Source organism: Papaver somniferum, chromosome 4, assembly GCF_003573695.1.
Source record: "Papaver somniferum cultivar HN1 chromosome 4, ASM357369v1, whole genome shotgun sequence".
NCBI lineage: Eukaryota > Viridiplantae > Streptophyta > Magnoliopsida > Ranunculales > Papaveraceae > Papaver > Papaver somniferum.
The window spans coordinates 138,134,165-138,146,858 of NC_039361.1; the positions used below are offsets into that span (position 1 = coordinate 138,134,165).

The 12,694-nt window shown below is 35.6% G+C and overlaps 2 long non-coding RNA genes across 9 annotated transcripts; both read right to left on the bottom strand.

Annotated features, from left to right (window-relative positions):
* Nucleotides 1–2,344: 2,344 nt before the first annotated feature.
* LOC113274524 lies at nucleotides 2,345–3,720 on the bottom strand. The gene is made up of 2 exons (XR_003323044.1): nucleotides 3,668–3,720; nucleotides 2,345–2,619 (listed from the first exon to the last, which is right to left on the bottom strand). It is a non-coding gene; the product is annotated as an uncharacterized LOC113274524 (long non-coding RNA).
* Nucleotides 3,721–4,199: 479 nt separating this feature from the next.
* On the bottom strand, nucleotides 4,200–9,796 carry LOC113362796. Of its 8 annotated transcripts, none has more exons than XR_003365850.1 (5): nucleotides 8,785–9,796; nucleotides 8,614–8,708; nucleotides 8,410–8,494; nucleotides 4,916–5,051; nucleotides 4,200–4,818 (listed from the first exon to the last, which is right to left on the bottom strand). It is a non-coding gene; the product is annotated as an uncharacterized LOC113362796 (long non-coding RNA). The 8 variants fall into 8 exon arrangements; XR_003365847.1 differs by having other exon boundaries at nucleotides 8,614–9,457; nucleotides 9,599–9,794; XR_003365851.1 differs by having other exon boundaries at nucleotides 9,180–9,794.
* Between the last annotated feature and the right edge of the window lie 2,898 nt (nucleotides 9,797–12,694).

Genomic DNA, 12,694 nt, shown 5'->3' on the forward strand with positions numbered 1-12,694 from the left:
GGCGAGTCACCTCCAGGATACAACTACAGTTAGTACCCCTCAATGTAGCATACAATGAGGGTACCCTTAGAGCTTGGCAGAACTTAAAACAGTAGAAGAGATGTTTACAGAAAAACAGAGGGAGAGTAGAAGAGATGTTTCTCTGTAGTATATCAAATGAGCTCAAGACTCCTCCCTTATATAGTGTTTAAGACGTTACAAACGAGAGGAAAAAAGCATGCAACCAAACCATGCGTATGACAGAAATACTGGTAATGTTGGGTTAAAAACAGTGTTGCTTTTTTCAGGCTTAGAGAAGTGTGTTGTCAAGAAGCCAAGCCAAACACGTACGGACAAGAAACCCAAAACAAATACGTACAGACAAGAAAGCCAGGACAAACATGTGCAGACAAGGAAGGCAAGACAAACACGTACAGACAAGAAATCCAAGACAAACATGTGCAGACAAAGAAGAAGATTCTTCTACATGTGTGTAAAACACGTACCAAAAGTTTTAGCAAAAAGATAGGATCTAATGAACCCACACCTGAACCCGAACCCGAACCCGAGCCCGAGCGGACGGCGGCGACGTGCGTGCTTCTGTGCGAAGCACCGCGCGTACGGGAAAGGCAACCTTGCCCTAGTCTAGGCCTTCCCCCTTCACACAAAAGTCTAATGACCCAAGGGTCATGCCCTTATAGAATTCTATGGTATTTAAGTCTAAAACTCTTTAGATTTTAGTCTATGTGGGACTATTGTTTTATCTATTCAAATGAAAAACAAGTAGTGGGCAATAGGTCTAGAGATCAAAACATAGTCCATGCAAATTTGGTATAACAAAACCGTTTTTTCTAACGTCAACATCCAAAGAAATAGATGGGATACCATTGTCAGTATCATCATCCCTTGTGTCCGTAGAAGACTCTTCGAATTCCTTGTCCCAATTTTGCAAACCCCATTCACGGAAACAATTATCCCATCTTGAATCGGAATTCACAAAAGCATCTCGATAAGAGATGGGTTTTGCTTGTATAGGCTGAGATGGATGAAATTCGCGATGGGTATCACCCCTACCTTCAATTGATCAATACACATATTATCACCATGAATCCCAGTCTTCAAAACCTTGCCTGACTGTTTCTCCGACTGCCCTAATTCCACCTGAACATCCATCATATGTGAATCATCTCCAGTAGTACCTATGTGATTGCCTTTGTTATTACTTATTTGAATCCCTCCAGGTTCGATCGTACCATCCATGATTGGTTATTGCTTATTAATCATCCGATTATTGAAGAAATTTGAACGAGTTGTTCACCGAGTTAGCACCTGAGTTATCGCCCGATTTGCACTCTCTCTCTATTGTGCAAACATGCTGTAATGCACACATTCTTTCATTATTTGTGACCATTAAAAGTCAATATAATCATAATCGGCATCACAAAATACACATAAATCCCAATTTATGCGAGTCTCATACCATTATCAAATGGTTTTCAAAGTGATCAAATAATATATTTTTTTCATTAAAAAAAATAAAATTGATTAACTTCACAGAAATTAGACAGCAATAATACTTACTAGAAGAAAAAAAAATGATCATCACGAATATTGCCATTTTCTTTCCGATTGATAATAGTAGGAGATATATCTAGTTTATAAAAATTATAACCCAAAAATCACATCTAACTTATAATCTTCATAGCTCACTATAATAGAATCTACGTGCTGATAACGTGTTGTAAACTAAATCAAAAGATGAATTATTGCGCAAAAGAAATATAGAGAGAAGAAGAGAGAATGATAACGTGTTGTAAACTAAATCAAAAGATGAACTATTGCACAAAAGAAATATAGAGAGAAGAAGAGAGAATTTCTCATTGCTAGATATTAGTATATATTACAAAGGAATGAGCCTCAATTTTTAGGCTTATACAAGAGAGGATAATAAAAATAGCATCAACATTAGGAGTAATGGAACGCATTCTCATAACTAAGGTATTAAACCTAAGTTATTACACTAAATGTGGGAGTTACCAAGAAGCGAAGGATGTGAAGAGGTGGAGTAGGAGATGAAAAGGTGGTGGTGTAAGAGAGGTGTAAGAGTGGTGGAAATTCACCAAAGAATTAATTTACAACAAAATATGTGTGTGAAGATAACAATCCATTTTCTCATATCTGGCCGGCATCTCTTTCTTTTTTTCTTTTTCTTTTTTTAATAAGAAAGGAATTTTTTCATTGAAAGAAATTACTGAACTACATCAAGTTTTCCAGAGATGAGGGAAGATAATAACCACTCAGGTAAATTCTCTGAGCAAAAAACAAAACTATTACTTAGCCTAGCATCTTTCGCTCAGAGATCTTCTACCTCGTTTGTTTCTCTCGGGACATAACAACATTCCCATTTATTAAAAAACTTAAGAAGTTCTAAACAGTCATAGATTAGACTATTTGTTGTCCACTTTATTGCTCCTTGCTTTTCATTGATTGCATTCACCACTTTAAGACAATCTCCTTCCAGATGAAGGTTGACAACCTGATTTGCAACTGCCCATTTGATCCCCTCCAAAGCATCTTGTTCCTAGGCCTTTTCAGCATCCTGAGTTACTGCCGGTATATAGCCTGCTGCTTTCCATTCTCCTGCATCATCAACCACAATTAGACCTGTACCCATGAGCTTAGTGTCTTTAGAAAAGGACGCATCAAAGTTAATTTTTATAAAAGATTCAGGAGGCCTTTTCCAAGGGACATGTACTCTAGCTCTAGTTCCATGATGATCTCTATTCAAGTGATTACTATTACTAGTAATCTAATCATGTCTATTTTACTTTGACAGATTAACTACAATCTGCACATTCACTTGAGCATTATCAAACACAACATCACAACGTAATTTCCAAATTTTCCATAAAGTAAAAGCCGCAATCTCAACCATAGTTTTGTGAGTTTCTACAGAAGTGCCATTAGCTGTAAACCAGCTTGCAATACGGTCAATAAGCCTCATACCAGAGCACAAGCCTGCAATATTAAAGTCCATTGCTTGCCAAATAGATTTAGAGATATCACACTCAATTAATAAATGTTGCACATCTTCAATTTTTCTATTGCACAAAGGACAGTTATGACTAATATTAGCAATGTATCTAGATAACCTTCCTCTAACAGGAACACAATCATGCACACATTTCCATAAGAAATGCAGAATTTTTGGGGGTAAACAAGCTTTCCAAAATTTAGTCCATGGAAAATTATTAGTCCTAACATCAACATCAAAAACCCTATTTGTAGAATCAATAGCTCTGTAAGCTTTCTTAACCGAGAAGAGCCCATTTTCAGCTGGGAACCATCTCAATTGATCAGTACTCGAAACAGGAATTCTTATGTTCATTATGTCTTTAATAGTTTCCTCATCAAACAAACAATTTAAAATATCTACTCTCCAAGTCTTCGAATTATGATTAATTAATTGGTCAACTGTTTGCATGGAAGAAGAGATAAATTGAGAAGTTGGGGGAGTTTTCCAACCCGAATCCAAACATCTTTCCAGATTGAAATACTTTTATCAACCCCAACCTCCAACAATAATTCTCTTTAATGATGTTAATACCCCTACAAACACCTTTCCATATCTAAGACCCCGCATTTTCATTAACATAATGAAGAGGATTATGAAAAGGAAAATACTTACCTTTCATGACTCTACCCTATAATGTGTTTTCTTCGGTAATCATCTGCCACGCCAATTTTGCTAGAAGAACGCTATTCATCACTTCTGTTTTTTTATACTAGATTTTGTGCCCGTGCTACGCACCGGGCGAACCCCAAAACCACCCAACATCATTTTTTTATTTCAGCCATATTCTTGGTTTGGTGTGATGTGGTTTCGCCCCGTCGTTCATTTTTGATTTGGTGTGGCTCGGCTCCGCTCCGCCCCGCCCCGTCGCAGTGCATTTCGACCAATTTTTTATTTAGTGTGGCTCCGCTTCGTCACACCCCCATCATGATGCATTTTTGATTTGGTGTGATAGGCTTTTATTGAACTCACTGCAAAGGGCTAAAAAATGATTCTATAAACTCTCCCTTGAGATCGAACCTTTTAATACATCCACAGAAAATATCCATTAAGCCACCCTTTTTATGTTCTGCCAAATCATTTTTGAACCAAATAAATGAACCTTAATTTGAGATCAAAAGTTAATCAACAAATCACAAAATTATTCCCCCATTCTTGTTAATACCATTGAAGAAGCACAAACTACAAACAAATATGGTTTAAGAACTCGAAGCACTCAACTGCTGTAACATCTAAAGAAAAATGAAAAGAATAGTAACACCCGGTGAACTCAAAATGGTTTCCACCCAAGCTAGTTTACAGGTAACATTTCATACATGAATTATAGTTATTACTTATCAAATATGATCCAAAAGAATCTCAGGACTGGGCAGGCATCTACCAAACATTGAGTTTCTTTTCAGTTTTCAAAACAAACAACTGACAGCAATGTTGATGTAAGCGATACATTCTTAGCTATAGTGGAATCCACACCTCTCTTAGCCTTTCAAAAACAACTTCCGCAGCATTAACATCTTCTGTAATATAAGTTAAATCATTACCACCATTTTCATCATTCATTTACCCAACAATGGAGTTCTCTACTTAACACCGTTCACATAAACTTCAGCTGCCGTTGATTCTACCTCATTGTAGCCACTACCACTGATCTTATAAACTGCAAAGGTGCTTCCTATTCCAATATCATTGTCTTCAACATCAGCTCCATCCTTGTTCCCCAATTTATCATTTTCAATTCCATAGTAGGTAGCATGAACCATTAGGCCCTGTAAAATCATTGCCCGTCAGTGGAATAAAAAAAAAAGTAACTCTAAGAGGTAAGAACAATTATTTGTATACGCAAATTAAACCCGTAATACTCACCGTTCTGATTTTAAATCCCAGATCAATCTTTTTCTTAGAGCACTGGATATGCTTGTTGCAAGGTGCTTCACTTGCTGCTGAGTTGATTCTTCATTAATCTATATCATTCACGTTGTGTAAATGAACTGCACTTATGCTTCAAAGTTGTCAAACTGAGGTAATGAGATTGTAAGGAAAAATATGATTTCCAGTAAAAAAATTGGATCCAAGTTCTAAGAGTCAAAGTATTCCAACAACGATAGCATTATACCTATGATCTACCTATAACTCATTTAAGCAGATGTCATTTAAATAGAATAAAGTAACCTTTTTGTTTCTCGCCAAAAAATATGAATCAATTAAGACTAAATGAAAGTAAAAAATGAGACTAACCAAGAAGTCATTGTGTCTAACTTACAATTCAGTGATTGTAGTTTTTGTAGAAACCGACCGGCTACATTTAAGCGACTTAGGATTTTCACGCTGGTCTCGACGTGTCTCGTACTTTTACATTGGGAGATATAAGCAAATTAGTTAGGATGACTTGTTATTGCGCATATCAGTTTGTTAGAGCATAGCTCGTTTGAACCCACCAAGCGTTGGTATGTCAAATTTGGTTGTCATATTTTAGTGAACCAAAACTCATTTAAGAGTCGCTTGATTAAATGTTTTAAAGTCAACTTCGTATAGGTTAGCTTGAAAGTATTAGGATGAGACATTACAAGTATTGCGAAGACTTGAAGAAGTGAAGAAGTACGGAGCTACAACCACAACATCATCCTTCCACTTGAGATTAGTGATATTTGACTTCAACTGTTTCATTCCCTAACGTATCTTTCAAGTCGTGCATATTGAAAATATAAAACTGCGAAGCATGAACACTCTAGATAGACATAGTATTAAGGAATACAATATGAGGTTTATTGCTTAACCATTAAACTTTATATATAAGACATCAACATAATCGTATAAATGCTATTGTGATTATGTATGGGTATGAGGTGAGGATTTCATCATAAGAAACTATGTTTTTTACATGTATTTTAAGGAAGTAAGTTCATGATCTTGTGTTGTGAACCGAAAAGAAAATCGCCAGGAGTTATTGGGGATGTTCTTCGTTGCATATCTTACGAACGACCAATATGTGTGATTAGTATAACCGCTCATGACTTGGTTGTGTTCTTGGTAAAAATATTCACATGAGGCCTGACTTATGTATTGGTATGACTTTTATTAGTGAAACCGATCTTAAGTAATCACCTGGGGTATGATCGAGTTTGTGTGTGTAAGACCTAACACTGGGCAAAGGGGAACCGATCTTATGAGCATGTGCAACACGTTTTTAGGCAAAGGGGAACCGACCCTATGGACATGTGCAACACATATAAGTTAGATACCAAATATATGTGGGGAACCGATCCTAATACCTAGTCAACCAAAGTTTGGTAAGCTAGTGTGACTATGCACAATACTCACATGGAGGTAAAACTGAAACTTGTTTTGGTAGAACCGTTACACCCATGATTTGTGATTGAGTATTACTTGATCAATCACATAGTTCTTGAAAGTCAGATGAACCAATTCTAAACTTGTTTGGAAGCGTGGTAAATCGGTTTCAAGTGAGTAAGTATGAAAAAGGACTTACATGAGAAAGATGTCGACACACTTTGAACACGTGCATTAATGCGTATCTTTTATTGTTCAAAGATATTCCTTAACAGCTAAGAAGGAAGTAAATCCCAAGATCGAATTTAAATAAGTTAAGAATCTTTTAATTAAGGTTTTTAATTATATATAAAAAATAAAAATTAGTAATGTGCATTTGCTAGTTAAAGATTTTCCAAGAAGATTTCGATCATTAATTTGGACAGAGCATTCTCGGGAATTATGAAAACCGAATTTGGAAATTATTATTGAATATCTTGAGAATATTTTCGGTTTTGGAAATTCTTTGGTGTCCAAACTTCCTTGTCTATAAATACTTTGAGTTTGCATTTCTAGCAAACTAATCCTTCGTGACAGTAAACTTCCTCTGTTGTACTGTTACTGGTGAAGCCGCCTATTCGGAGAGGAGAGTAACCTAATTAGGAGAAATCTCTTACGGCCGCTCAGTTTAAAGTCTTCTTTAGGATTGAGAATCTCTAGTGCGTATCGTTGGTGGGAAACTAGATAATTGCGGTTTATCGTTAGTTTTCATATTGATTTGATTGACTAACGGTGGTTGAACTTTAATTGCACCTAGTTTGTTTATGCTTGAGGATCTTCTCTTCTGATATAAGATTCACTCAAACTAGTTCAAAGTTTCGACAGGGATCTTTAGACTGTTATTAGATCTAAAGACGATCTTGTGATAATCCATTGTTAACAGATTTTGTTCTGTGTGTGATTGATCACAAGAGATTCAAGTAGTTGTGTGCAGGTGTTTATTGAAGATCTAAGAAGATTTGAAGACAAAGAAGAGATAGAAGATTTCTGACTTGGTTATATAAATCTTTGGTGTGCACAATACTTGTTTCGGTAATAGAGGATCCAACTATAATCGATTTATCCTTGTGGTATGTTGATAGAATAGTTGTGTAGATCGGCATCAATACATTTTCTTGGGATTAAAGGTATTGATTGCAAAATCTTAACGATTACCTTTTGGTGATTGAACATAAGATAGATCTTGGAACCTGGCAAAGGAGTTTATGTTAAGATAAACAGAAGAGCCTTTGTCCAACTCATATCACTTGGTTGAAGAGAGTTGATACCAAACAGATTTGTTGTTCCTTTACTGTTTAGAATACGAACCAAAGGAATTGGTCCAAGTACGTGAGTTGTTTACAGGTCGGAGGCGTGGGAATACAGACGGAACTAGGTGAACTATAGCGTTAGTTACTTGGTCTCAACTATACGAAGTTGGTTTATTTTGTATAGCGGCTTAATCCTGAGAGTATTCAATTCTGGACTAGGTCTCGGGGTTTTTCTACATTTGTGGTTTCTTCGTTAACAAAATCTTGTTGTGTCATTTACTTTATATTTCCGCATTATAATTGTTTTATTATAATTAAAGTAAATTGCACAAACCTTATTTACTTGATACGCAATCCTATTGAGTTTGGTTAAGTCTGAACCTTTGTATCAAGTAAACACACTTCGTTGTTGTATTGTTTCGATCTCGTGTCCATAGACGATCACACGAAGTGTGAACCAATTTGTTATATTGTCTCGACTCAGTCCATACACAATCACTTTCGGGGAAAGGACTTATAAGAAGGAAAAATTATAACTTGAGGTATATTTGGATACCCTCACCTTTTCACAGCTGTCTTCTCACTACAACCTATCACATTTACATACCTTGAAATAATTAAGGTAAGAAAGATGGTATTGCTTAGCTATAAGGCTATACGTGAGGTACTAGAACTCCTGCCATTCAAAGTGCATTTTGCAAGCAAGAGTAAAAACTTGTTTAATCCAACGCCCGAGCTCGTGATATCTTTAAATGACCAGTGTGCTAAAAAGGACCATACCTTGTACATATGCATTGTAACTCTCCCCCCAGAAATGTTATAAGAAAATCCAGATAGTTTATTGAGCACCGCCATTACCAATCTTCTGTCATAGTGGAAGGATAAATTGGATTGACAATGTCGATCTGAGAGTTGTAAAAGCAGACAATGCAAAGATGTATAAAAAATAGTTGGCATCATGAACCATTAGGTCAAGATCCTTACTGATGGGCAATATCATTATCTTCAGCATCAGCTCCGTCCTTGTTCCCCAAATTATCATTTCCGATTCCTTAGTAGGTAGCATGATCCATTAGGCCCTGTAAAATCACTGCCCATCAGTGGAATAAAAAAAAAGTAACTTTGGCAGCATAACCATTAGGCCAAGATCCTTACCGGCATTGCTTAAACTTGTAATGCAGTTCTAATTATGGAGTTCATTGTAATTTAAGTACACATTTCCAAACAAAGAATACAGTTTTTCTAAATACATTTAACAAACTCTCATGGAGTATCATAATGGTTCTTACCACTGAATAAAAGCTCACTATTTACTGAGCAAAAAAAAAAAAAAAGCCTCACTATTATGCTGCAAATGGGTTGAAATTGTTTATCAATGGATCATCTGTCACAGGAAACGATTAGAAGTTTATGCTATGGGATTCTACTTTGGCAGTTTTGCAGATACCATATAAATTGATTTGATCCCAATTAGCATCTGTCAACAATGATTTGATCCGGATTAACATCTGTCAACAAATAAATTGAAATTAATAAGCATCTGCAGATACCCTTTTCTTTCTGCCTGTACAGGTACCATTTCCTTTTCTTTTTGCTGGAGCTCAAACCATGTACCCGCATCTACCCAAATTAAACTGGAGTAACACATAAAACCTCACAATTAAATTAGCATTTACAGACAATGCAAAATCCAAATCAAACCATACATATGAACCCTAATTTCTTCTCGATCATGGGCGAGGCGAGGGTTTCTGTTTATTTGCAATTTAGGTCAAATTAATCGGGCCCTTCATCTGTGCTTTTGGTTTAGCAATTTCAGCAACCCTATCTGTAAATCGTCATGAAAATCCATCAGATAAAGGAAGATGAACAAAGAATAAGGAAAAAAAAACATCAAATTAAGAGATCTAAACTGAATTAAATAAATCGAACGAATCAGAACAATAAATACTTCAGATGCTGTGGAAACCTTAGATTTAAAAGAAACAACTTTTACTGAAAACGGATCAGAAGGAAGGAAGAAACAGATGCCCTTAAAAATCCAACAACCCAAAAAAAAAAGGTTCTTCCTAGAACAGCAAGACCCTGATTGATACTTAAGAATCAAAGTTTCGAAGGTATACAACCCATAAAAAAAAACTAAAAAATTAAAAATTAAAAAAAATTAAAAAAAAAGTTTCGAAGCTTTTGTTTGGTTTCATTTCATAAGAAGAAACGTTTTCTTATTTTTTTTATCTGTCGTGCAAACCGTTTTTTTAATTAAAAACCGGTTTTCATTGTTAGGCCTATGTCAATGGGTATGGCAAAAAAAAGCTGTTTGGCATGTCAGGTGGCATGGAAAACCAATTGTGCTACTATGGGAAAACCAATAAGCGATAGACATTCTAGCGAACGATATTATGAATAACGCTGACAATATTGTGATTATCGCTGGCGATATACAGTAAGTCGAGCGATATAAATAGTATTGCTGGCGGTATTAATTCTATCGACCACTTAATATTTTGCAACGGCTATTTCCCCTAATGATTCCTATAAATACGCCTTCGCATTTCTCCAAGGTACTCACACCTACTTCGACCTATATTTCACCAATTTCTCTATCTTTATTCTCATTTTAAATTTCATAATCATCAATGGCGAGATCCAATGAAGAGAGGAATATTATTATGAATCGGTTTAGATTACAACAAGAAATGCATCGAAGGAGGTTGCAAGAACTTGACGATGAGGAAGTTGAAGATAATAAACTCATCGACATTTTGATGCTAGTACATACGGGCCAAATACCTAGAGTTCCAGAGCCACAAGAAGTATTCTCAAGAAGGTATATGTATCGAGGGAGGGAATTTTACCATCAGAAGCTGATGCACGATTATTTTCTTCCCAATTGTGTGTACTCTGATCGAGATTTCCAAGGTCGAATCCGTATGTCTCGGCATTTGGTGATAAAGATTATTGAAGAGCTTTGTCGGGTAGAACCTCAATTTAATTATCAGTTTGATGCACTGAATATTAGAGGTCATAGTCCTGAATAAAAAGTTACTTCGGCTTTAAGGATTCTAGGTTAAAGAAGACCAGCGGATGCGAACGATGAGTATCTTCGTATGGGTAAAACAACTTCATTCACTTATCTTTCATTGTTTTGTGAAGTAATTATTAATCATTTTGGTCCAACATATTTACGAAAACCAACCGAGGAAGATGTTAGACAAGTATTGAGGGGGAATGAGGAAAGGGGATTCCCGGGAATGCTAGGTAGTCTCGATTGTATGCACTGGGTATGGCAAGGATGCTCTGTTTATTGTGACGGTCAATATAAATGTCATTATCCAAAACTAACAGTTATCCTTGATATGGTTGCACATGGTTCGGTTCAGTACGGTTTTTGGCTAAAAAACAACCGAAACCGAAGTACTCGGTTTTCCAATATTGGAAACCGATGAAACCATTTAGCCTACCCGGTTTCATTCGGTTTTGAGCCTTCCGGTTTCGGTATAAAACTGGTCGGTCTTTGGCTAACCGACTGATTTGAAATTTTAGTGTTATTTCTGTCAGTTGTACAAACCTGACAAACAACTTTTTCTAAACCTGTCATAAAATTGTTATTTTCACATGATTTTAAACACATTAGATGTTCTTCCAACACAAATAAAAAAAAAAACAACTAAATTGCGAAGAGTCTAATTTCTCTCTAGTTACAAAAGAAAAATTCAAACACCATAAGTTCATAACTGGTTGTTCCTTATAAAGATTCTGCATATCTTTATATGGGCCATCAAACCAGCAGTCCCATTCTTCATAGGATCAGCATGTAATCTTGTGTTACAGTACCGACACATAGCATGTTTTGAAGGTGGTTCTTCCCTAACGAAGTGATCCCATATTGCAGCCCTAATTTGACGATGCCTACCAAGTGGTGTTGCGGCGTTTTCCATGGAAAATTTAATAATACCTGCACATAAGTGGAACAAACAACATATCAAAAATGCAACCACCACATATCAAAATGCAACAACCATAATTTCATTATTCAATATTGTAGATAATCAAGAATCCCACACATCAAGAACACTATGTTGGCAAGAACATACCCCATATAGCTCAGTTGGAAATGTTTTTCATTTCCTTTTTAATTCCCAAATATGTATAGTTTTAGTCACCCACACATATGTATAGTTCATATTCCATATTTTACTTAGAACCCATTAATATTATGTCATACATCAACACAAATCTTATACTAACAGTACACAATTTTAAAAATAAAATTGAACCAAAGGAAATCAAGCCTCATACTAACAGTACACAAATCTCATACAATCAAGCCTCTGAACCAATGGAAATCACATAAGAGAAAATTATTCATTCAACTGAATAAATCTAACATTAGATTTACCCAATCATTCTTCCGTAATCCCCTTTTCACTTTTAAGTCAACCTAAATTGGTATCACAAAACCCTAATTTTCAGATTTGTAGCATCGAATCTAACTAATAATTTCATAAATAATCTAATGCTTATAACAAAGATCTACCTTTCTTTTGTTCCACAGATGGAGAAAAACCTTACCGATGAACCCTGAAATCAAAAACCAATAATATCAAAATCTCTAAACATACAGTTGAATTAAAATAATGATGAAGGAAAAAATGAGAAGAGATTTGGGTAACAGGGATTTACCTTTTTTGTTGTAGAGATGGAGAAAAAGTTTAACAATGAACCTTGAAATCAAAAAACCCTGAAATAAGTAAAAACCCTAAACATGCAGTTGATAAAAAAAATCAAGAAGAAATTGAGTGAATAAGTTTACCCTTTTCATTATAAATATAGAAGAAGAAGAGGAAAAAGTAGGTGGATCTGAATCTGATGATGGGTGAGATGGCGGAGGTGACTAACTGTGAAGAAGAAGAAGAAAGGAGAAGAGAAGAAAGGAGGAGAGAAAAAATGGGTAAGGCTGTTGCTGGTCGATGGTGAATGAAGAGATAATGAATGACTTATATACCTAAATCTAATGGATACGATTAAACCTAAAAAATCAACGACTAATATCTAGTTATATTCG